The following is a 24,041-nucleotide window of genomic DNA, read 5'->3' on the forward strand; positions in this document are numbered from 1 at the left end:
ATTTTTCTCATCATTAAATTCAATATTCAGTTTCCATTCAGTACTTTTTTCCAAATTCCGTGAAATCTCATTATTCAGACGATTACATTCCGATCCAACAATACGCAAGTTACATTGCACAATATGGCCGACATTGTACAAGATTCAAGCAACATGGCTAGTCACCATTACCATGTATGCTACTTTCGATCTTTAAAGTCATCTCTCAATCATTCTCAGTCATTTAAACACACACATAGGCAGTACATTTTCACACTACGCGTTTAAACAATTTTTTTCTTGCACACAACTTTTCACGATATGGTAAAAACTCGACACCAGTACACAATGGAACAAAAATCAAGTAACGCAAACATGGATACACAGACACATTCAGACACAGAAATTAATACAGATACGCTAACATATCAAAATAACTCGCTACAGACACATACAAACGCCGAAAGGACCAATTCAGAACCAAACCTGAGAGACCACCTCACGTCTAATGACTCGGCGGGGGCAAGCTCATTTTGCAATCAAAATTTTCCCGCTATGCTGAATTCAATTTTGGAAGGCATATCCAATATTAAGCAAGATGTAGCAACCAATCAAAGACAAAATGACGAAAAATTCACACAATTAATGACAGACAATGCAGCTTTCAGAAATGAGATAAAATCAGACTTCGTCACACTGACTCAAAAGGTAGATGAAATTAATACACGTCTTTCCAAACAGGTCGACGATCTTACGGAAAAATTTGAAAATTTAGAGTTACGACAAAGCGACAATGCCAATCACATCCATGAATTGACAAAAACCTGAGGAACTATTAATTGCAAATTAGAATCAAACACGCACGCATGTGACGAAATTAATTTAAAGGAGAGTACAATATAAACAAACGTAGCTGAGATTCACAGATTCACACAACAATACGGAGAGAGGCTGAACCCCATTTCTCTCGCATTAATTCACAATTTGAGGGGGTTAAAGCCAAAGTGGTGTAAGTCATGTTTCATCCATTTTCAGAAACAGAAGGTTTTGTGAGAAGCATTATAATAAATTCCACAAGAAATCAATACCACTTATTTTACATCACAGGAAGGTGTCATTGTTTCAATGTGTTCATAATTGAAAACGGTTTAATACAAAATTATGTGTCTTTTGAAGGGCTCAAATGACTTACACTATTTTGCCTTTAACCAATCTTGTATTTTCAGTAAATTTAAATAAAACCAAAAGGTGTTTTTAATGACAAATGATATATTTCAGAAATAACTAAGAGCAGTACAACGAAATATCCTTTCTTAGCTATGACAATGTTCAGTCACGTTCAGTATCAACAACATACAGTGGGCCTGCATCATCTACTGTTGCTTCAGCTGTTGTAAGTCCCTGGAAGTAAGCATGGTTGATGGGTGGAATGTATGGTAGAAGATCCAGTATGTCTCTTTCCTTTTACTTTGTTACAGGTCTTGGTCCATGGTATAGGTATTCCATAGCAATACGTCCAAGTGAAACTGGCCTTCCTAGTTTGGCTGGCTTTAGACATAGCGCAGAGAATGGAAAATCCTCATTAAGAGTCTCCTTGTAATAGAGCATAAAAGGTTCGTTCTTCAGTAAACGAATCCACTGCATATTAAGCCACGACACTGTTTTTTTTAGCGACTTTTGTTTTCTCCTTGTAATAGCTTGTTCAAGATTCTTCGTAGACTTGAAGTCTTCACGTGACATTTGCGTGACAATAAAAGCTCTCTTTCTTCTTGATTTTGCGATTATGGACCACCAGTCAGCAGGAACATAAACTGTTTTACCTTTTGCATAGGATTCTATAGATCCAAAATCTAAATCATCAGACCATAAATTTATGCTCCATAATGTCGATGTTAACACTGGTGTGAAGCAATTTCATGAGACACAATGCAAATTTCAAATTCCTATTTTGCCCCGTACAAGTGTCACTATACATGACAGCATGTTTTGAAGCTGAAGCTCTTGTAGTAATATGTTTTGTAACACAAGAACCTATTTCTTGTGCCCCACGTGAGGCCATTGTCTCATCCCATGTGTACATAAAGCCAATATCAGTTGACAGCTCATGACAGCCAATATTGTATAAGTACATGTTTCTTTTATAATAGGCCACAGAAGTGGTCAGTTTGGCATCTTATAAAGTGGACATCTGTATTTTGTACTTGTCACACTTCACACAGGTATCTTTATGTGGAGCATGAAAGTGCAAGTTGAAGTCATGACTGAAACATCTGCGATAAATGGGCTCTTTAACAGGTAACATTTTTTTCTCTTTGCAGTATTCTCTGTATAAGTTATACATAAGACGTACATTAAGGTCAGGGGATAAATATTTTCTGTTTGGATTTTGAGCTCTTGTATAATGAGACAGGTATGAGGCGAATGATGAAATATGCTTCCAAACATCCATTCTTTCATCAGAGATTTTGTTCACGGGTATCCCACTTCCGCGTTTGTCCGATCCTGGTTGCTCTCCCATTTTCAACTTTTGTACAGCTCTGGTCATCCGCCCATCTGATATTTGGAATGTTTGAAGGAAATAATTTTTGCATACTTTAACACTAGTTCCATCAACTTGAATATAAAATTGATTGCTGGTTGACTTTGGCAATCTTGACCCATCTCTAGGACGCCTGTGTTGAGGACTTATTTGCTTAATTAACCCACATAGAAAAGCATTCTGACAGGAAAAAGAACCTAAATTCCAAAATGTTTCGAATGAACTTCTGCGTGCCACTTCTGATATCTTATCTACACATTTTAATCTGCAGTTACAATTTATGTTTGAGAATGTCTTTTCAGGAACCTTTCTCCCTTCCTTAGTTTCATATGCCTGACCCAAATTTCTTTTTTTCTTTCTTTCCTGCTTCGTACTCCCACTTTTTTTTGCCTCTTTCTACTTCGATTTGGTAATTCGTGTTGGGTTATTTCCACTTCTTCCTCTGCAACCAAACAAACACGCATAATTATTTTCCGAATGTTATGCTACGACGTTTAGAGGTTGTGTATCAAGACTTATTATTTTTACGAATTGTTTTGCAGAAATTATGCTACATCGTTTAGCTCGCGCACCACATTTGCTATTATTTTCAGTGAAATTACGTTTATAGGCCAGTCATTGTTAAACTTCAAAGACATGATAATGTATTACTAACGTAATTGGCCAAATGACAGACTACGTGAGTTAAACTTACCTGAAGAACCAAACATTTCATTCTCTGAAGGATCATAATCATCACTAGATCCTGCATTTTGCAATATACTGGGTTCACTACTTGTGTCTTCATCAAATGGAGGATCCATCTTCACCAAAACACGTAAACTACACAGTACGAAAGTACACCTTAGAAGCACTTAGAGAAATCAACATGACTACATTGTCACACAGCAAAATTCACAACAACACACAATAAACATGCAAAACAATCACCAAAACTCACAGCTGCACACAAACAACAACTGTAACTATACACAGAGAGATAACCTGTACAAAAAATGAAACGACAATTTTAATTCAAGAAGGAATAACGGAAACAACAACAGACACAAAGCCAAACAGAAACACTGGCAAGGAAACAACAACATAGATTACACAAGAAATGGAACACCTACACCGCACTTTAACTGGAACAACAACCAGTATTATGCGAGACAGTGGCAAAAAGAGCAACCGCCACCACAAAATCATATTCAGATGCCACAAGGGAATTTTGCACAAACAAGCAACACAAACCAACAAATGACATCAGCCAACCGAAAACAGACAGGGCGATTGGCAAAGACAATATCCCATTGTAAATATTATTGAGGTAGCTAATGGAACTACAACTACACTTACCAAAGACCAGACAAACCAGGTAAGGTAAACTAGAACCAGTCCTTACTGATCCCCAGGTCGTGACTGAGGAACATTTGCGGGGCAACTTCCATTTAGAAACTATGTTTGAATACACACTTGCTAGTGGAACTGTGAAACCAGAAAAATTAACATTTACGCAACAAGAGTTGCTTACGCTATTCTTAAGATATAAAGAAAGTGGAAGCTTAGCTGATGATCTGATAAATGACAACACACAGTGTAAAGAAAAGATTTGTACTGTCTTCAACCTCAGGCATTGTAGGAGGTATACCTACTAACATAATTATTGATACAGGAGCTGCTGTCAGTGATTTCTCACAATTTTTATACTATGATGAAGGAAACTTATAAGATACCAGAGCTCCCAGTCCAAAACTGTTTAATATTAACTGCATTAGGTAATAAGTCAAGTAGGGTTAATAAGCAGGTATTTGTGACTGTTAATATGGGAAATTGGATCGTACAATGGCCTTTCCTAGTTTTTTTTTTTTTTTTGTGGTTTTAGGGCGCAAAACTTCTATGGTCATTAGCGCCCAGCCCGTGACGTAGAAAACAGGAAAAAAACGAAATTTAAAATCAGCAGCAATGGGAACAAAGTCATAAAATTTGAGAAACTAAAGGCAGAAGGAATGCTTAAAAATCCACTATAGAAAGGGGTTGGTTGTCCCCCAAAAAAAAGGCTTCAAATGACTGACGTCATTTCACTGTCACTAATAAACTGTAGAACGCGGTCAGCTGAGCGCGTGTCATCTGCTAAAATCGACGATAGATCAGGCGATAGCTGTAGACGGGAGCGTAACGGATTAAAATAGGGGCATTCAATTAAAAGGTGTCTGACCGTCCACGGCTGAGAGCAGTGGGGACAGAGTGGGGGAGGATCACCGCTTAAAAGATGTCGATGACTAAAAAGACAGTGCCCTATCCGGAGTCTAGCTAAAATTACCTCCTCCCGACGACGCGATCGGGAGGAAGAGGTCCATGCGCAAGGAAGGGCTTTCACTTCCCGCAATTTATTATGGGGAAGTGTTGACCAATGCGCATGCCATAAATGAGCAACTTGGCGACATAAACCGCTCCGTAGATCGGTAAACGGAAGAGACTGAATAGCTGGCCGAGGAAGAGAGACTGCAGCCTTGGCCGCTATATCGGCCGCCTCATTTCCACAGATACCAGCGTGTCCTGGGAGCCAGAGGAACGCCACTGAGACGCTCCCCAGGTGGAGCAAGCGCAGACAGTCCTGAATCCGGTGGACCAGAGGGTGCACAGGGTAAAGAGCTTGGAGACTTAGGAGAGAGCTGAGAGAATCTGAGCAGATTACGTACTGTATCCGCTGATGGCGGCGGATGTAGTGGACAGCCTGGAGAATAGCGTAAAGCTCCGCAGTATAAACCGAACACTGGTCGGGAAGCCGAAAGTGATTTGGGGTGTCGCCAACAATATAGGCACTCCCTACACCTAACGATGTTTTCGAGCCATCGGTGTAAATAAATGTGGCTTCCGTCATGTGTGCACATAGAGCAGCAAATGCCCGACGGTAAACAAGTGTAGGGGTACCATCCTTGGGAAATTGACATAGGTCTCTGAGCAAGTCGATCCGGGGACGGAGCCAAGGCGGTGCTGTACCCCAAGTTGTCAAGAAGGTTTTAGGAAAGCGGAAGGAAAGAGAATGGAGCAGTTGACGGAAGCGGACTCCCGGGGGTAGTAGGGAGGAGGAGCGGCCTGCATACCCGACATCTAGGGAGGCGTCGAAAAAAAGGTCATGGGCTGGATTAGCAGGCATGGAAGACAAATGGCTAGCATAACGACTCAGAAGGACTGCCCGCCGATTGGATAGCGGAGGTTCAGCAGTCTCAGCATAAAGGCTTTCCACAGGGCTGGTGTAAAAAGCTCCAGACACTAAACGTAATCCACGGTGGTGGATAGAGTCGAGACGCCGAAGAATAGACGGCCGAGCAGAGGAGTAGACTATGCTTCCATAATCCAATTTCGAGCGCACTAAGGCGCGATAGAGGCGGAGAAGGACCACTCGGTCCGCTCCCCAAGAGGTGCCATTCAGGACACGGAGGGTGTTAAGGGAACGCAGACAGCGAGCCGAAAGATAGGAAACGTGGGAGGACCAGCACAGTTTTCTGTCAAACATAAGACCCAAGAATTTAGCGACGTCGGAGAACGGAAGGTTGACAGGACCTAGATGTAAGGAGGGCGGAAGAAACTCCTTACGTCGCCAAAAATTAACACAAACGGTCTTACTGGGTGAGAAACGGAAGCCGGTTTCGATGCTCCACGAGTGGAGGCGATCGAGACATCCTTGAAGACGTCTTTCAAGAAGGCTGGTCCGTTGAGAGCTGTAGTAGATCGCAAAATCGTCCACAAAGAGGGAGCCCGAGACATCAGGAAGGAGACAATCCATAATTGGATTAATGGCAATGGCAAACAGTACAACACTCAGCACGGAGCCCTGGGGTACCCCGTTTTCTTGGGAGAAAATACGGGATAGAGTAGTGTTCACCCGCACCCTAAATGTGCGCTCTGCCATAAATTCGCGAAGAAAAAGGGGCAGCCGGCCTCGAAAGCCCCAAGAGAACAGTGTGCGGAGGATGCCTGTCCTCCAACAGGTATCGTATGCTCTCTCCAGATCAAAAAATATTGCTACCGTTTGGCGTTTCCGGAGGAAATTGTTCATGATATAAGTGGAGAGAGCAACAAGATGGTCAACGGCAGAACGATGTTGTCGGAATCCGCATTGGGCTGGTGTTAAAAGACTGCGGGATTCCAGCCACCAAGCTAAACGGTAATTCACCATACGCTCCAAAACCTTACAGACACTACTCGTGAGAGAAATGGGGCGATAGCTAGAGGGGAGATGTTTGTCCTTTCCAGGTTTCGGAACGGGAACGTCAATAGCTTCCCGCCATCGCCTGGGAAAGGTACTGTCGGTCCAAATTCGATTATAAAGGCGAAGGAGGTAGCGCAGGCTATGGGTTGATAAATGCAGCAACATTTGGACATGGATACCATCCGGTCCTGGGGCGGAGGAGCGAGAAGAAGAGAGTGCATGTTGGAGTTCGCGCATGGAGAAAACAGTATTGTAGCTTTCGCGATTTTGAGAGGAGAAAGCAAGATGTCGCACTTCCGCTGCACGTTTCTTCGGGAGAAACGCTGGCGGGTAATTTGAAGAGCTCGAAATCTCAGCAAAGTGCTGACCCAATGAGTTAGAAATTGCGACGGGGTCCACTAAGGTATCATGCGCGACAGTGAGCCCAGAGACCGGGGAGAAACTAGGCGCGCCTGAGAACCGTCGAAGCCGACTCCAAACTGCCGAGGAGGGAGTGAAGGTGTTAAATGGGCTAATAAAGAATTGCCAGCTTGCCTTCTTGCTATCGCGGATGACGCGACGGCATCGCGCACGGAGATGCTTATATCGGATACAGTTGGCCAAAGTTGGATGGTGACGGAAAATGCGAAGAGCACGTCGCCGCTCACGTATTGCGTCACGGCATGCCTCGTTCCACCAAGGAACTGGGGGGCGCCGGGGCAATTCGGAGGTGCGTGGTATTGAACGTTCCGCAGCTGTGAGAATAACGTCGGTAAAATGTGTGACCTCATCGTCGACGCTGGGAAAGCGACGGTCATCGAATGTCGCTAGAGACGAAAAAAGTGTCCAATCGGCTTGGGCAAACTTCCAGCGTCGCGAGCGCAGATATGGCAGTTGAGGCTGCAGTCGAAGGACACATGGAAAGTGGTCACTCGAGTGTGTATCATCAAGGGCGAACCATTCGAAGCGCCGGGCTAGCGGAACAGTACCGACCGCAAGGTCCAAATGAGATAAATTTGTCGTGGAGGCAGACAAAAACGTGGGGACCCCAGTGTTGAGGCAGACTAGATCCGCTTGGTGGAAGACGTCTAGCAATAGTGAGCCACGTGGACAAGGATGTGGAGATCCCCAAAGCGGGTAGTGGGCATTGAAGTCCCCAACCAGCAAATAGGGGGGTGGAAGCTGATCAAGAAGATGAAGGAGATCAGCTCGTGCCAGTGGTGTAGACGATGGAATGTATACCGTACATAGAGAGAACGTGTATCCAGAAAGGGAAAGACGGGCGGCGACAGCTTGGAAGGAACTGTTTAAGGGGATTGGGTGACAATGGAGAGTATCATGGAGCAGAATCATGAGTCCTCCAACAGAGGGGAGGTCATATCGGACGGACTGAAAATGAGGGAGAACAAAGCGGTCATGGGGACACAGCTTTGTTTCCTGAAGACAGAAGATGACCGGCGAGTAGGATCGTAAGAGGATCGACAATTCATCCCGATTGGCGCGAATGCCGCGGATATTCCAGTGGATAATGGACATAGGGTGAACAGAAAATGGAGAAACGTGACCAAGGGTGCTGTCAACTCAACGACTGCTCAGAGCTTGCGACCGACAGCATGGAATGGCATTCAGTCGAAGGCAGAAGATCCTGATCCATAGGTTGGTCAGGAGCAGCTCCTGCCACCAACGATCGGCCAGTTGACCGGCCACCAGCAGTGCGCCTCGGCGACACGGAAGATGGCCGAGGGCGATTTCCGCCAGGTGGTGCTGTAGTTGGGACACGCCTTGGCGGAGAAGGAGAGGAACTGTGTTTCTTCGTAGCCTTCTTGGAGGTATGATGTTTAGATGAAGGAGGAACCGATGGTTGTGAAGTTGCAGTACGTAAAAACTCTTCACGAGAATGCTCTTTTTTCGAAGACTTGGCGTCTGACTTTTGGGCTCGAGATTTAGCAGAACCCGACGAAGGGTGAGCCATAGAGTGGGCAGGCGAAAGTGGTGAGGTTGAACGGGCGATCTTTGCGCTGGCCGATCTGACGACCGTGGTACTAAATGTGAGGTCGCAAGTCTGCGTGGCCGCCTCCTTTGTTGGCCGAGGAGAAGCAAGGACAGTGCTGTATTTTCCTTTCTGAGGCACGGTGGGCTGTCGACTGGCGAGTAACTTTCGAGCAGCAAAGGTCGACACCTTTTCCTTCACTCTTATTTCCTGGATGAGCTTTTCATCCTTAAAAACGGGGCAATCTCGAGAGGAAGCAGCGTGGTCACCCATACAGTTGATGCAGTGTGGGGATGGAGGTGGACAAGCACCCTCATGGGCATGCTTGCCACACGTAACACATTTGGCCGGATTGGAACAGGACTGGCTGGTGTGATTGAACCGCTGACATCGATAGCAACGCGTAGGGTTTGGGACATAAGGGCGAACGGAAATTATCTCATAGCCTGCTTTGATTTTTGATGGGAGTTGAACTTTGTCAAATGTCAAGAAGACAGTGCGGGTTGGAATGATGTTCGAGTCAACCCTTTTCATAACCCGACGAACAGCGGTGACGCCCTGGTCAGACAGGTAGTGCTGAATTTCTTCGTCAGACAATCCATCGAGGGAGCGTGTACAAACGACTCCACGCGAGGAATTTAAGGTACGGTGCGGTTCCACCCAGACAGGGAAGGTGTGGAGCAGAGAAGTACGCAGCAATTTTTGAGCCTGGAGGGCACTGTGTGTTTCTAACAACAGGGTACCATTCCGTAATCTGGAACAAGACTTTACAGGACCCGCAATTGCGTCGACACCTTTCTGAATAATGAAAGGGTTGACCGTGGAAAAGTCGTGACCTTCGTCAGACCGAGAAACAACAAGGAACTGTGGCAACGATGGAAGAACCGTCTGTGGCTGAGACTCAGTGAACTTACGTTTGTGAGCAGACATAGTGGAAGGTGAGGAAACCATTGCGGAAGAATCCCCCATGATTACCGGCGTCTCCGATGGCGCGCTCCTCCCTTGTGGGGGCCCTCACCGAGGGCACACCCGCCTTAGGTGATTGTTCACACCTCAGGTCACACCTCCCGACAAACGGACGGAGGGACCAATCGGCACTTTCGGAAGGTATCAGCTCGGGTATTCACCCCTCCCTGGGCCTGGCCTTTACCAGGGGGTACGTACATGTCCTACCTGTCTACCCGGGGCGGAGAATTACGCGTTACCCCGTCACCGGCTACGCATGGAAGTGCATGGGTCGGCCTTCAGACACGCACAGGGAGGAAGAAAGAGAAAGGGAAAGGAAAGAAGAGGGGGTCTCAAACGCCGCAGCGGAGAAAAGGGTAAAGAGAAGAGGTAAGGAAAGGAGAAGGACAAAGGAAGGAAGAAGACATACAAGCAAGGAAGAAGAAGAATGCGGTACATTTACAAGCGTCCGTCTCCGGACGTAGGCGCAAACCATACTCCCAGAGGGGGAGAAAGTGAAGGAAAGAGCCAGAGGTGGGGGGGGGGGGGGTGAAGACAGGGGATGGGGAAGGATGCGGAAAGGGAAGGTATGCAGCCCGGAAAGGAAGGAAGGCCACATTAGCTCAGGGCCCCGTGCTCACTACGCACGTATCCACAAAAGAGTTGTGGATCCCCTGGGGGGGGCCTTTCCTAGTTGTCCAAAACCTTGCTGCCAATTGTACATTGGGCATTTATTTTCTTTGCAAGAAGGACTGCACAATAGACTTCTCCAAAGGCATTTGTTATTTTAAGTATGAAGACAGAGACATAGTTTTGAACTTGGACACTCGACTAGTAGACCATAACAAACACTGTTCTGGTTATAAGATACAGATTATACATGAGACTGATGTAGATTCCACACAACAACCTGTATCACACAGTGAGGTAGTGAATGATGTACTTACACAAATTAATTCTAAGTTATCAGAATGTGATGCTATTAATGAAGAAGAGAGATCCCAGTTTAAACATATTTTACTTAAGACTAAGGATGTTTTCACTAGTAAGCCAGGTAGGATCAACACATACATGTATACGATTGAAGTCAAGCTTCACCAAATCTATTACTGTAAGTCATACAATGTATCTCTAACTCTGCAACCTGTGGATTGGGAAGAACTGAAGAAAATGATTACATGGAATATTATAGAACCATCAACATCTCCATATTGTAGCCCTTTGCATGTAGTGAAAAGACACACTGGAAGTATCAGGTTAGTATTAGATGCAAGAGCTATCAACCAAATTATCTTACCTGTGAGGACAAAACCAGAGAATCTTGATGAACATCTTCAGAAATTCTTGGATGCAAAATATTTCTCTACAATAGACCTTAAAAATTCGTTGTGGCAGGTGCCAATAAGCAGAGAATTTAGAAAATATACAGCCTTTGTCTGATGGTAAAACTTATCAATTTTCTGTATTACCATTAGTCCTAAATGTAAGCTCAGGAGTATTCATTACTGCACTAAACTCTGTACTCAGTGATGATTTACTAGAAACTGTTACACACTATGTAGATGACCTACTGATTGCCTCAAAAACATGGAAGGAACACACTGATACCCTGAACACTTTACTATGCAGATTCACACAAGCTGGTATCACTGCCAATCTTTGTAAATCTAAATTTGTTTGTTCTGAGATCAAATACCGAGGACACATCATCAACACACAAGGCATTAAACCTGACCCTTCAAAATTAGATGCTATCAGACATTTCAACAGTCCCACTAAAAAGAAACAGTTAAAATCATTTCTCAGTCTGTGCTCATTTTTCAGACGATTCATACCTAAACAGTTACTCAATAGCCGATACTTATTAAACTTATTAAAGAAGAACCAGATATGGATTTGGAACCAAGACTGTGAAAATGACTTTACTAAAATCAAAGAAGCCTTAGTAAATTCTAACATGCTGGAACATCCGGACTTCAATTTGAACTTTTGTATTGCTTGTGATGCATCAAACATTGGTTTGGGATCTTGTTTATTTCAAGTTGTTAAAACAGAAACTTCAGAACATATTAAGATCATTGGTTTTGCCAGTAGTACTTTAACGGAATGTGAAAGATCTTACTCCACCACAGAATTGGAAACATTATATATTGTATGGGCATTTAAAAAGTTTAATTATTATCTGTGTGGAAGACACACCATTATATACACTGATCATCAAGCACTTACCTTCCTTTTGTCATGTAAACTCATTCATCCTAGACTTACATGATAGGCACTTGCATTACAGAATTACTCTTTTGAAATCAAGCACATCAAGGGAAAAGACAACATAATAGCTGACACACTTTCAAGACTTCCACAAGGATTACACCATAACAATACAGACTTTAGTCAGTGCGTACACAACTTTCACACTAGAGCATGCCCCGCTAAGCACAACAGCTCGTCCGTCTCCGCACTACGAGATGGCGCTGCCATAGAGACGGACCAATTTCTGCTTCCGCCGATCCGGCGTATTAACACGTAACACAGCCAATGAGATTGCTGCTAACGTAGAACCTTTTCTCCTCATGAATCACACTCGTGCAGTGATACATGAATGTGAGAGGTATTATAACAAGTGTAAAGACCTCCGATTAGTCAGTCTGCATTTGTCTGCACCAGTCTGCATTTGTCTGCAACAGTCTTCTACGAGTTCTACATTTGTCTGTACCAGTCTGTAGTCAAGTTACAGTCTGCGCCTAATAAGATTACCATATTCCTGTACATAGCCATGAAGATAAATGTATAGATACTTTTGTCAAGTATCAGAGATATATGTGAGAATAAGATTAACATACCAATACCAAAGGAACTTCAGATTGTCAATTGTAAATAGCATCCAGAACCAAGTTAAGTAATTTTTATGCTTGTTATTATTTTAATAAAGGCTGTGTGAAAATTAATCAAGTTCTTTTTAAAGTTGGTCACCGTCAATCTGCTGCTCTAAGCGTGCAAGTGGCATTTCCATCATCTGACCTAATGGCAGAAGATAAACATGCTACGATAAGACCACAAGACATATTGCTGACACTCGCCTACTTCGTTAGAGTGACAGGTCAAATAATCTGATAGTGTGTGTACTGAAGGTCTTACAAAACACACACCACACCTATGCAAAAACAAGGCAACACTACAAGATTCAGATCCACACTGGTATAAAATAAAACATATCATTGTACAACAACACAACAACACTTTACAAGACAGATACATGTTACATAACAACATACTTTTCTACAAAAGACACACAAATGCTACTAACTGATGCATTTGCATACCACAAGATTCTGTACTCAATCTCATTGCACACACTCACACAGTTTGGGGACACTACGAAACAAAGAAATGTCTAAACAAGTTACATACATATTGCTATTTTTCAAACATGAGAAGAAAAATACATGATGTTATCAGCAAATGTCTCATATGTCAAAAATCCAAACCACAAAACCAATCCACCAAAACAGATTTGCACTCTATCTTACCCACTCGAACTAGAGAGATACTTTGTACAGATGTTAGCAGACCTCATCCAACTAGCATCGGTGGTTGTAAATGCATTCTAGCATTTTATGACATATTTTCTACGCACATCAAACTTTTTGCCATAAAGTCACCCACAGCAAACACCATCATCAGAAGATTCACAAATGATTTCATACCATACTGTGGAAAACCTAAAGCCATTCTATCAGATAATGCCATGTATTATGCAGGATTCACCTGGAGAAAATTTATAAATGATAATAACATTAAGAGCATCTTTATTTCAAAATTTCATGCGTCAGCCAACCCTTGTGAGAGAATTTTTAGAGAATTAAACAGATTCATGAGAACTTACACCTCAACACAGCACACAAACTGGATACATTACCTAGCACTTTTTGAGGAAATACACGACAATTTAAATATATACAACTCACCCTATATTCCCAGAGAAATCATGTTTGACACAAAGGAAACTAATGAATGGAGTAGCCCACTACCAAAATTTTCTGACACCAAACCTTCATACGAGGAAAAGGTATGGGAAGTACTCATTGCAATTACTGAAGAAGCTGACATTAGAAATAAGAACTATGGTGCTAGTCTTAAAAGAAGGCAAAACTTTACAATAGGCATGCAAGTTTTACTTAAGACCCACTACAAATCGTCATCACCTCTAAAATGTAATGTTAAGTGGCGTCCATTATATGAAGGTCCTTACGCAATCATTGATATGCCACACCCTGGAGCATATCTTTTACAAAACCCCAAGAATAAGAGAATTTTAGGTTTGTACCCTCACAAAGATTTGAAAACTTTTAGCCCTTAGCAGAGTATGCTGATACAACAACAAGGTAAGTCACATCTGGTACTTCAAGCTGGAAGAAGATATAAGCTATAATCTTAAGTATCTACATTTTACAGCACCAGCAACAACAGCAGCAGCAGCAAGAAGATAAGACACAGGAAGAACTAACAATTTTCATGCAAAGCACAGCTACTGATTATATTTATTAATACCCTGCAGACAAGCTGACAGACTAAATGACCGGAGATAATTTCTGCCCTCAATCTGATATATTAATTGGCATGATAGACACTTGATTTGCTATTCACACTCACACCACAATCCACATGAACACAACATGCACAAAAAACACCCTACAGGACATGACAATTGAAATTAATTGAGCAAGGCTATATACTTTATTTTATTTGTAAATGATACATTGTGCATGTGCTTATTTGGAATTGATTGTGGATGTGACATGTCGTGTCTTATTCTAATGATGACTTTTCAGGACAGATCATCTCCAAGATGTTTTCTAACCTACTATTAAAGTTTATGTTGCAGAAAACATTTAGTGAGGAAGAACACTTATTGTGTAGTACTGATGTAAAGAAAAATATACTTAAAAGGAAAACTTCATAAAAAATAAAGTATTAAAGCATTAACTTAGAGATATTGTTTATATTTAATGAACCCTGAGCCTTATTCAAAGTAAGCTTAAATTAGCTATTTCACTTATTAATCACAGTGCTATTACTGTTTGACAGCAATATTTTATGTTTTATTCTTTTAATGATAGTTTAGGATTTATTTAAATATAATTTCAATCTTTTCAGAGCTATATATTCACTGCACTGTAATAGTCCATAAGCATGAATAATACTGTAAATTAAGTCAGCTTTTCACAAAAATAGCGTGTGTGCATATGTTTTGTTTCTTTTTTCAAAGCCAAAACATGTGTCAGGCTGGTCGAGTTTCCTGGAGTGTCGAGTTATCAAGAGACCAGTTTTTGGGTTTCTAATGTTGATCATATGGCTCTAAAATGCTTAAAAAACTTTAAAACTCACTATTTTTCATCTAAAATTTAGAAAATTTCCCGGGGCAAGACCCCCCCAGTATGCCACACCCCCCCCCCCTCCAATATTTTTTGTAAGTTGGCACCCCTGTTGACATCACAAGTGTTTGCATTTGGAAAAGAAATATCAGATGCATAATTGTGCCATACAGACAGACAGAGAGAGAGAGAGAGAGAGAGAGAGAGAGAGAGAGAGAGAGAGTAATGAAAAGTGGAAGTAAGGAGAAGGAACTCTGCATTAGTAGGAGAGAAAATAGATGACTTGTTTGGCTTTAGGCAGTTAGCCCGTCTACCAGGAATGAAGAAGAGAATGCAAGAAATTTCCATTACATTTGTGTAAATGAGAATAAAGGACATGACTCCATCCAACCCAGGTAGTGAAGACTGGATAATTTGTCATGGTCTATGCTACTGGGAATGTCTATAGCACATTAACATAAATTTTTGCAATCGAGATAAAGATGAGTGCTGATAAGTGAGTGTGGCAGATGTGTTGAGTGATTTTTAAGGAATAATTTTTGGTTTGCTGTGAGATGTTTCATGCAAATCCTATAAAATCACAGCAAAATATGTAGTTACCAATCCCAAAAGGTAGAGTACTGAAGTGGTGATTTGGTGCATGTTCCTTTCTTGTCATCTTGCCTGATTTGCACTGTGATAATTGTAGTTGAGTAGGGAGCCACGTCTAAAAATTCACTGGTATCGAGTCAAATTGTTAACATATCTTGGTTTGGAATATCAATCACTCATAAATTTGCACTGGCCCGACAGTTACCACTACGCAAAGTTTGTTAGTGACACTCATCCGGTATAGGTTCCATAATATGCACTGCACATATAGAAGCCCGTCATATACACCAATGAGATTTGTTTTTCATTCCTCTTTGTTAACAATATGTGATAATGATTTCTCTAAGTAACAGGATAAGATAATTGTAAAATATTTCCTCTCATTGGTCCTGTATCATTCATAGTAGATACAGATGGCATCCACATGAGATTCTCTGGCATATATGAAAATGTTAATCATAGATGAAACCTGATTTTTACCACGGGGAGGCCATTATTTATAATCCATGGATATGAGTCCCCCATGGCTATTATGCAGTCTGATACATGTATTCCAATTTCAGTCTTTTCTTCCCTGAACTCATTGACTGTTACAAGGCCACTGGCAGCCACAGCAGACATGCCATGTGAGTGTTGTCAGTCACAGCAGGGCCTCACACCTAATGTCAGACTGGCCTGGCCTCATGGTGAAACATACATCACCAAGTGTGCAGCAGTCAACATGTTAATTCAAATAGCCTTCCAGTTGACTTGAAGGAACTGAGTGAGTTCTGATTCAGAACATTCAACTCCACAAAAATATGGATGGCAGCCAGCAATCAACAATAGGGCCCAGTTCCACTTATACATATTTCTTAATAATAAGGACTGATGTAGCAAGGTTATGTTGTGATCATACAGTTTGCATATCCAGCAGTGTAGATCACATGTTTACACCATATATGAACTTCAACTTCGTTTTGCAGAGTTCTCCTAAACTGCAGAAAAGAAAATGGGGTCAAATGGCTCTGAGCACTATGGTACTTAACTGCTGAGTTCATCAGTCCCCTAGAACTTAGAACTACTTAAACCTAACTAACCTAAGGACATCACACACATCCATGCTTGAGGTAGGATTTGAACCTGCGACTGTAGCGGTTGCGCGGCTCCAGACTGTAGCGCCTAGAACCACTCCGCCACTCTGGCCGGTTGCAGAAAAGAATAAAAATCTTTTCCATTTGCTGTTTTGGTCATACGGAAAAAAGTGATGAAAATGACAGTTAAGGTAAATACCACAGAATCAGAATTTTGCTAAGAGCAATTTCATTGGAAATTCTATGCCTTTAATTTAATCAGTTTTGGCGACCAGCACTTCCTGCTTCGAATGAGAAGAGGTGGAATTTAATAGTGGGACCAACCAAGTCCTAAATCAATCTGGGAGCTACCTTGACAATGGTAGCTTGAAGAATAGTAAAATACACTCCTGGAAATTGAAATAAGAACACCGTGAATTCATTGTCCCAGGAAGGGGAAACTTTATTGACACATTCCTGGGGTCAGATACATCACATGATCACACTGGCAGTACCACAGGCACATAGACACAGGCAACAGAGCATGCACAATGTCGGCACTAGTACAGTGTATATCCACCTTTCGCAGCAATGCAGGCTGCTATTCTCCCATGGAGACGATCGTAGAGATGCTGGATGTAGTCCTCTGGAACGGCTTGCCATGCCATTTCCACCTGGCGCCTCAGTTGGACCAGCGTTCGTGCTGGACGTGCAGACCGCGTGAGACGACGCTTCATCCATTCCCAAACATGCTCAATGGGGGACAGATCCGGAGATCTTGCTGGCCAGGGTAGTTGACTTACACCTTCTAGAGCACGTTGGGTGGCACGGGATACATGCGGACGTGCATTGTCCTGTTGGAACAGCAAGTTCCCTTGCCGGTCTAGGAATGGTAGAACGATGGGTTCGATGACGGTTTGGATGTACCGTGCACTATTCAGTGTCCCCTCGACGATCACCAGTGGTGTACGGCCAGTGTAGGAGATCGCTCCCCACACCATGATGCCGGGTGTTGGCCCTGTGTGCCTCGGTCGTATGCAGTCCTGATTGTGGCGCTCACCTGCACGGCGCCAAACACGCATACGACCATCATTGGCACCAAGGCAGAAGCGACTCTCATCGCTGAAGACGACACGTCTCCATTCGTCCCTCCATTCACGCCTGTCGCGACACCACTGGAGGCGGGCTGCACGATGTTGGGGCGTGAGCGGAAGACGGCCTAACGGTGTGCGGGACTGTAGCCCAGCTTCATGGAGACGGTTGCGAATGGTCCTCGCCGATACCCCAGGAGCAACAGTGTCCCTAATTTGCTGGGAAGTGGCGGTGCGGTCCCCTACGGCACTGCGTAGGATCCTACGGTCTTGGCGTGCATCCGTGCGTCGCTGCGGTCCGGTCCCAGGTCGACGGGCACGTGCACTTTCCGCCGACCACTGGCGACAACATCGATGTACTGTGGAGACCTCACGCCCCACGTGTTGAGCAATTCGGCGGTACGTCCACCCGGCCTCCCGCATGCCCACTATACGCCCTCGCTCAAAGTCCGTCAACTGCACATACGGTTCACGTCCACGCTGTCGCGGCATGCCACCAGTGTTAAAGACTGCGATGGAGCTCCGTACGCCACGGCAAACTGGCTGACACTGACGGCGGCGGTGCACAAATGCTGCGCAGCTAGCGCCATTCGACGGCCAACACCGCGGTTCCTGGTGTGTCCGCTGTGCCGTGCGTGTGATCAGTGCTTGTACAGCCCTCTCGCAGTGTCCGGAGCAAGTATGGTGGGTCTGACACACCGGTGTCAATGTGTTCTTTTTTCCATTTCCAGGAGTGTATATTCAGTAGTTTGATTTATTTCAAATACAAATTCTAAAGTAACAGACTGTAGTAAAAATGTTCTGAGCTTTCATAAAAACACTTTTCTGGCATTCATGACAAATTTTGTCCACTTTTGTTTTGTTTATCCCAGTATCAAAGTACAGCTTGAATAAAAGGGACAGCTGAAATAAAGTTAAACATAAAAAATAATTCATTAAAATGTGATGACATTGTAGCATTTAGGCATTCTGTTACTTCTTTCAGTTAAATTTAGTTTATTAATTTGCTTTATTATTTTCATCGTAGTTTTGGAAAATGTTAATGAGAAGAGCTGAGTCACCCCCCCCCCCCCACCCCGTTTGGTGGTGCCTGTTATGGAACAAGTTAAAATGGAATCACATACATAAACCAACCAAGAAGTTTAGTTCAGCATGGCTTATTATTAGAAGCATATCCCATTGTGTCTGCCTAATGACAAATGTGTTAGCTTATTTCGCATATTTTCAGTACTTCCTGTCTCATGGAATGATCTTCTGAGACAGTGCACTTAAAGTAAATAAAGAATTTATTAGCGGAAATGAGTAGTGAGAGAACCCTGTAAAGCAGATTACCATAAAACAATGGAAAATCCAGGATGGAATAATGACAATATTATGAAAAAGTTAGACTGCTATGCATAACATAGCAGAGATGTTGAGTCACAGGTAGGTAGAACAAAAAGTTTGTCAGACAGGTAAGCTTTTGGCTAAAAGACCATCTTCTGAATTAGACAATGGCTCAACCAGAGACAGTGGTGATGTGCGTGTGTGTGTGTGTGTGTGTGTGTGTGTGCGCGCGTGTGCGTGTGCGCGCGTGTGCGCGTGTGTGCGTGTGTGGGCGGGAGGGGTGTTTAATTTGAAAGGAGGCCTTTTTGCCAAACATTTACCTGTTTGACAGTTTTTTTGTTGTGCCTATCTACAACTAAACATCTCCACTTCCACTATACGGTGATGTAGTGAGTAGCAGTCTAACCTTTTCATAACACTGAGGTTACCACAAAACTTGCAGAGTCCTTTTTAAGGATCTTCCAAGTTTTTACCTCACTTACCAGTACATGTACTCATTTTTGGTGCTTGTGGCTGACAATAAACATTATCTTTGGGTGAATTATGATCTACACAATACAGGATACAAAAATAATTTTCATGTAGACTTTGTCTCCGTGTGTAAAGTTCAGAGTGGAGTTACATACTATGGTTCAAATGTTTTCAATAACCTCCCATCCAGCAAAAGAAAAATTTGAGAATTCCAATCATATCAAAAGAAAGTTGGAAATCTACCTCATTAGCTAAACTTTCTACAAGAAACCCATATTACAGAATTGAAAAGTTACATTAGGTAGTGTTTATCGTAAAGCTGCATGACAAGAAGTAACACACTGAAAATATGACTCAATATTTACATGAAAAATATCTTGGCATTAAGTAAATAAGGAGAAAAACAGGAGGTATTTCATATAACTGAGGAACCAGTAGATTTTTTAAAAGTAGCATCTTTGTTTGTATTTTCCTAAAATTTACCTGGCATAAGCAAGAATAGCCATAAACAATACATTGATAGTTTACTGTTAATACAGAACAAGATGAATTTTCAATTATTTCCTTGTATTTTGCTAATGACTCATTCCACATTTCCATATCTGTATCTACATCCTTACTCAGAAAACCACTGTATCAGTTATTAGGAGTTCTTCCTGATCTGTTCATGAAGGGAGTGTGGGAAGAATGGCTGTTATTTTGGCTCACAGACAGGGAATTCTGCAAATTCAAATTCAGTTGGATAATATCAGAAAAACTGCTGAACCAGAAGATATACTTTATATTCCTGAAGCAAGTGCTCACTTGTTCTCTGTAAAAACAACTGCACAAAAATGTTTTAGCATGAGACTTGATAATGAAAGTGTCAAAAATGACGCCAAAGTAACTGGGGGAAATGATGATGACTAGCAGTGTCAGCCATGGTCTCTATGTGTCTGACATACCCATTCATTTGATGACATCAGATATGCTGCAAGTTAATCATGAGAGATTCATTCACCAAATACATGATGACATAAATTAGCCAGTATATATACAGTCTCTCATAAAAGCTTACTATTACATATGTTTCAAAGATGATTTTAGCAAGCTTTGCAAAATTTTCTTCCCGAAGAAGAAGACTGAACCCAGCTCCATCTAGGTACATTCTTGAGTAAAAGTAAGACAAATGGTCATCTTATCAAACAGTTCAGTTGTGATGGAGCCAAAGTTGCAGCATTAGAAAACTGCAGCGAAATGCAGGAAGATCTGCAGCAGATAGGCACTTGGTGCAGGGAGTGGCAACTGACCCTTAACATAGACAAATGTAATGTATTGTGAATACATAGAAAGAAAAGAAGGATCCTTTATTGTATGATTATATGATAGTGAAACAAACACTGGTAGCAGTTACTTCTGCAAAATATCTGGGTGTGTGCGTGCGGAACGATTTGAAATTGAATGATCATATAAAATTAATTGTTGGTAAGGCGTGTACCAGGTTGAGATTCATTGGGAGAGTCCTTAGAAAATGTAGTCCATCAACAAAGGAGGTGGCTTACAAAACACTCGTTCAACCTATACTTGAGTATTGCTCATCAGTGTGGGATCTGTACCAGGTCGGGTTGACGGAGGAGATAGAGAAGATCCAAATAAGAGCGGCGCATTTCATCACAGGGTTATTTGGTAACCATGATAGCATTACGGAGATGTTTAGCAAACTCAGGTGGCAGATTCTGCAAGAGAGGTGCCCTGCATTGTGGTGTAGCTTGCTGTCCAGGTTTTGAGAGGGTGCGTTTCTGGATGAGGTACTGAATATATTGCTTCCCCCTACTTATACCTCCCGAGGAGATCACGAATGTAAAATTAGAAAGATTTGAGCATTCACGGAGGCTTTCTGGCAGTCGTTCTTCCCGCGAACCATTTGCGACTGGAACAGGGAATGGAGGTAATGACAGTGGCACATAAAGTGCCCTCCACCACACACCGTTGGGTGGCTTGCAGAGTATGAATGTAGATGTAGATGTCTTGGAATTGTAGACAAACAGAAGCCTAGAGCAGTGGATTACTCCACCCAACGCACCTCAGCAAAATGGTGGTGCAAAAAGAGAAAACCACACTATTGTGGAATGTGCACATTCTATGTTGAACCATAGTAAATTTCCAAGAAAACTGTGCACAGAAGCGTGCAGTACTGCTACGTACCTTTTGAATCACACTGGGAAGTCTACTATTGGAAACAAAACTTCTTATGTGAGCTGTGGTATGGATGATCAGCAGGCAACCTGAATCATCTGAGAATCTTTGCAACAGAATGTTATGTGCCTTTTTTGATCCATCCTTGCTCTGTTGACTTCAAGTAATGCAGAAATTAGTAAATTTTGCAATGTAGTAACCACACACACATTTCCATGATAATTGCAAATTAGTATGAGCAAATGAAGGTTGAACAATAATAACTCGTTATTATTTACTTATCTTTGTGCTCATTGATGCTGAAATCGTTTTTGAACTGTTTGTATGGATTGTCAGTTATCCTTTATGCGATATAACTGGATTGTTGTTTGGAAACATGTAAATCAAATTAACACGGGATGGCACAGATAAAAGTAGCTCCTGCAAGTATAAAGGAAATACAGTGAAATTACAGAAACTAAGAGCTGAAATAGACTTACCATTTATTTACAGTGAAAAATACATTTATAGAAGGTCCCAAGCTCAATACAGAGCTGCATGTCTAGGCACATTCAGATACACTGGCATGAAATTCAGATACCGATGGCGGCAACTTCACAGCTGATGTTGTCTTTCAGTTCCTGTATTATGTGTGGATTTGTTTCATAGACCTTGCTCTGCAACTGTTCACACAGGAAAAAAAATCACACATTGTTAGGTTTGGCAAATATGATGGCCATAAATGTTTGCTAACATTCTTCAGTGAAGACATTATGGACTTGATCCAGGGATACCTTAAATGCTTGACATGTTGCACATCTTGCCGGAAGAATCAGTATTGTCTTTCATATTCAGTGTTTCCATACATGCAACTGTGTTGAGGGTAGTGTCAAAAAATATCAATTCAATGATGCATGTTCCTGATATACCACACTAAACACCAATTTTTTCATAATGGAGTGGTTGCTGACATGCAGTTTTGGGTTCTCCATTGTCCAGTACCTTGTGTTCAGTGAATTCACATGACGGGAAAGAAGGCACTATGCCTCATGAGGTAATGGAAAGGGTCTAACAAACCATCATTGATGTTATTCAAAAGCCATGTGCAGTAATCTACATGTTTCTGACTGTCATCCTCCCTTAATTGCTGCACAACTGTCACATGATATGGCTTCATATTTAAGAGTTTTCAATATCCACTGGCACCTCCTCCTACTTATATGCGCTTGTTGGGCCAATTTACCTGAAGACTTCTTTGGGCTCTGAATAATTCTTCAGCGAATGTCTGCAATAACTTCTGGTGTGTGAACTGAAGGTGCACCAATTTTTATACAGACTCGGTACTGCTCTCTTTGCTAGTAGTCCTCTATCCTTAATTGAACCTGTTTTCACATACACTTCCACAATTTCAATTCTTTCTTCTATCAAGAAAGTTATTTTTTTAGAAAGAAAGAAAACGTCCAACTTCACTAATGAAAAAACTTAAATGCTGATAGGAGAATGTTAACAACTGTTTTCTGCATAAAACTGTCAGTTGTCATAGTTGTTTATTTCAGACGTCACAGTATTGCATTTGATTCAAAGGGGAGACAGCTACTTTTAACTGTGTCTTCCTGTATAATGAAGCAGGTTAATTTCTTCACGCCATCTTTTTACTAAACATCAAATCCTTCACTGCACAACAGTCTGAATAATTGTTCACAATTTAACAAAATCATTTACAAAATGAATTTACACACCTACTTCCATCATGCTATTCAGCAACAGACAGACCCCAACTCCTGTTTACAAAACCAAAGACATTGAGACACAAAGATATGCACATACAATCAATGTTTCTTAACCAAAGAGATACAAGCAATTACTACTTCATAAAATACAGCATTTTTAATCAGTTTTTTCTTTGTGAATGTTTATGAAAAACAGGAAGTATTATAAGGGGCATTCAAAAGAAATGAGCCGGAGTCATAATTACAGAAACCAATACCCGTATGTTAGAAGTATTGACCCTGGCTGTTGAGACACTTGTCCCACTGTGACAAGGTGATGAATGGTTGTCTCATAAAATTCCTGGGACTGTGGTGTTAACCAATTCCACATGTACAGCTGGATTTCGTTGTCCAAGGTGAATCATTTGCCCCTCAGAGACTTTTTATGGGGACCACAAATGGCATAATCACAGTGAGAGAGGTCTGGACTGTATGGAGGATGGTCAAGAACCTCACATTTGCAGATCTCCAGGAGTGCCTCAACTATGTTGGCCGTATGAGGCTTTGCATTGTTGTGGAGCAGAATGGCACCATGGATGAGATTGCCTGGTCATTTTGATTTGATTGCTTGGCAAAGGGTGGTCA

The 24,041-nt window shown here is 42.1% G+C and overlaps 1 long non-coding RNA gene across 1 annotated transcript; it reads right to left on the reverse strand.

The window, feature by feature from the left end:
• Nucleotides 1-1,347: 1,347 nt before the first annotated feature.
• On the reverse strand, nucleotides 1,348-21,828 carry LOC124777692. Its single transcript, XR_007015768.1, has 3 exons — nucleotides 21,718-21,828; nucleotides 3,213-3,340; nucleotides 1,348-2,960 (listed from the first exon to the last, which is right to left on the reverse strand). It is a non-coding gene; the product is annotated as an uncharacterized LOC124777692 (long non-coding RNA).
• Between the last annotated feature and the right edge of the window lie 2,213 nt (nucleotides 21,829-24,041).

The sequence above is a fragment of the Schistocerca piceifrons genome, chromosome 2, assembly GCF_021461385.2.
Source record: "Schistocerca piceifrons isolate TAMUIC-IGC-003096 chromosome 2, iqSchPice1.1, whole genome shotgun sequence".
Classification (NCBI taxonomy): domain Eukaryota; kingdom Metazoa; phylum Arthropoda; class Insecta; order Orthoptera; family Acrididae; genus Schistocerca; species Schistocerca piceifrons.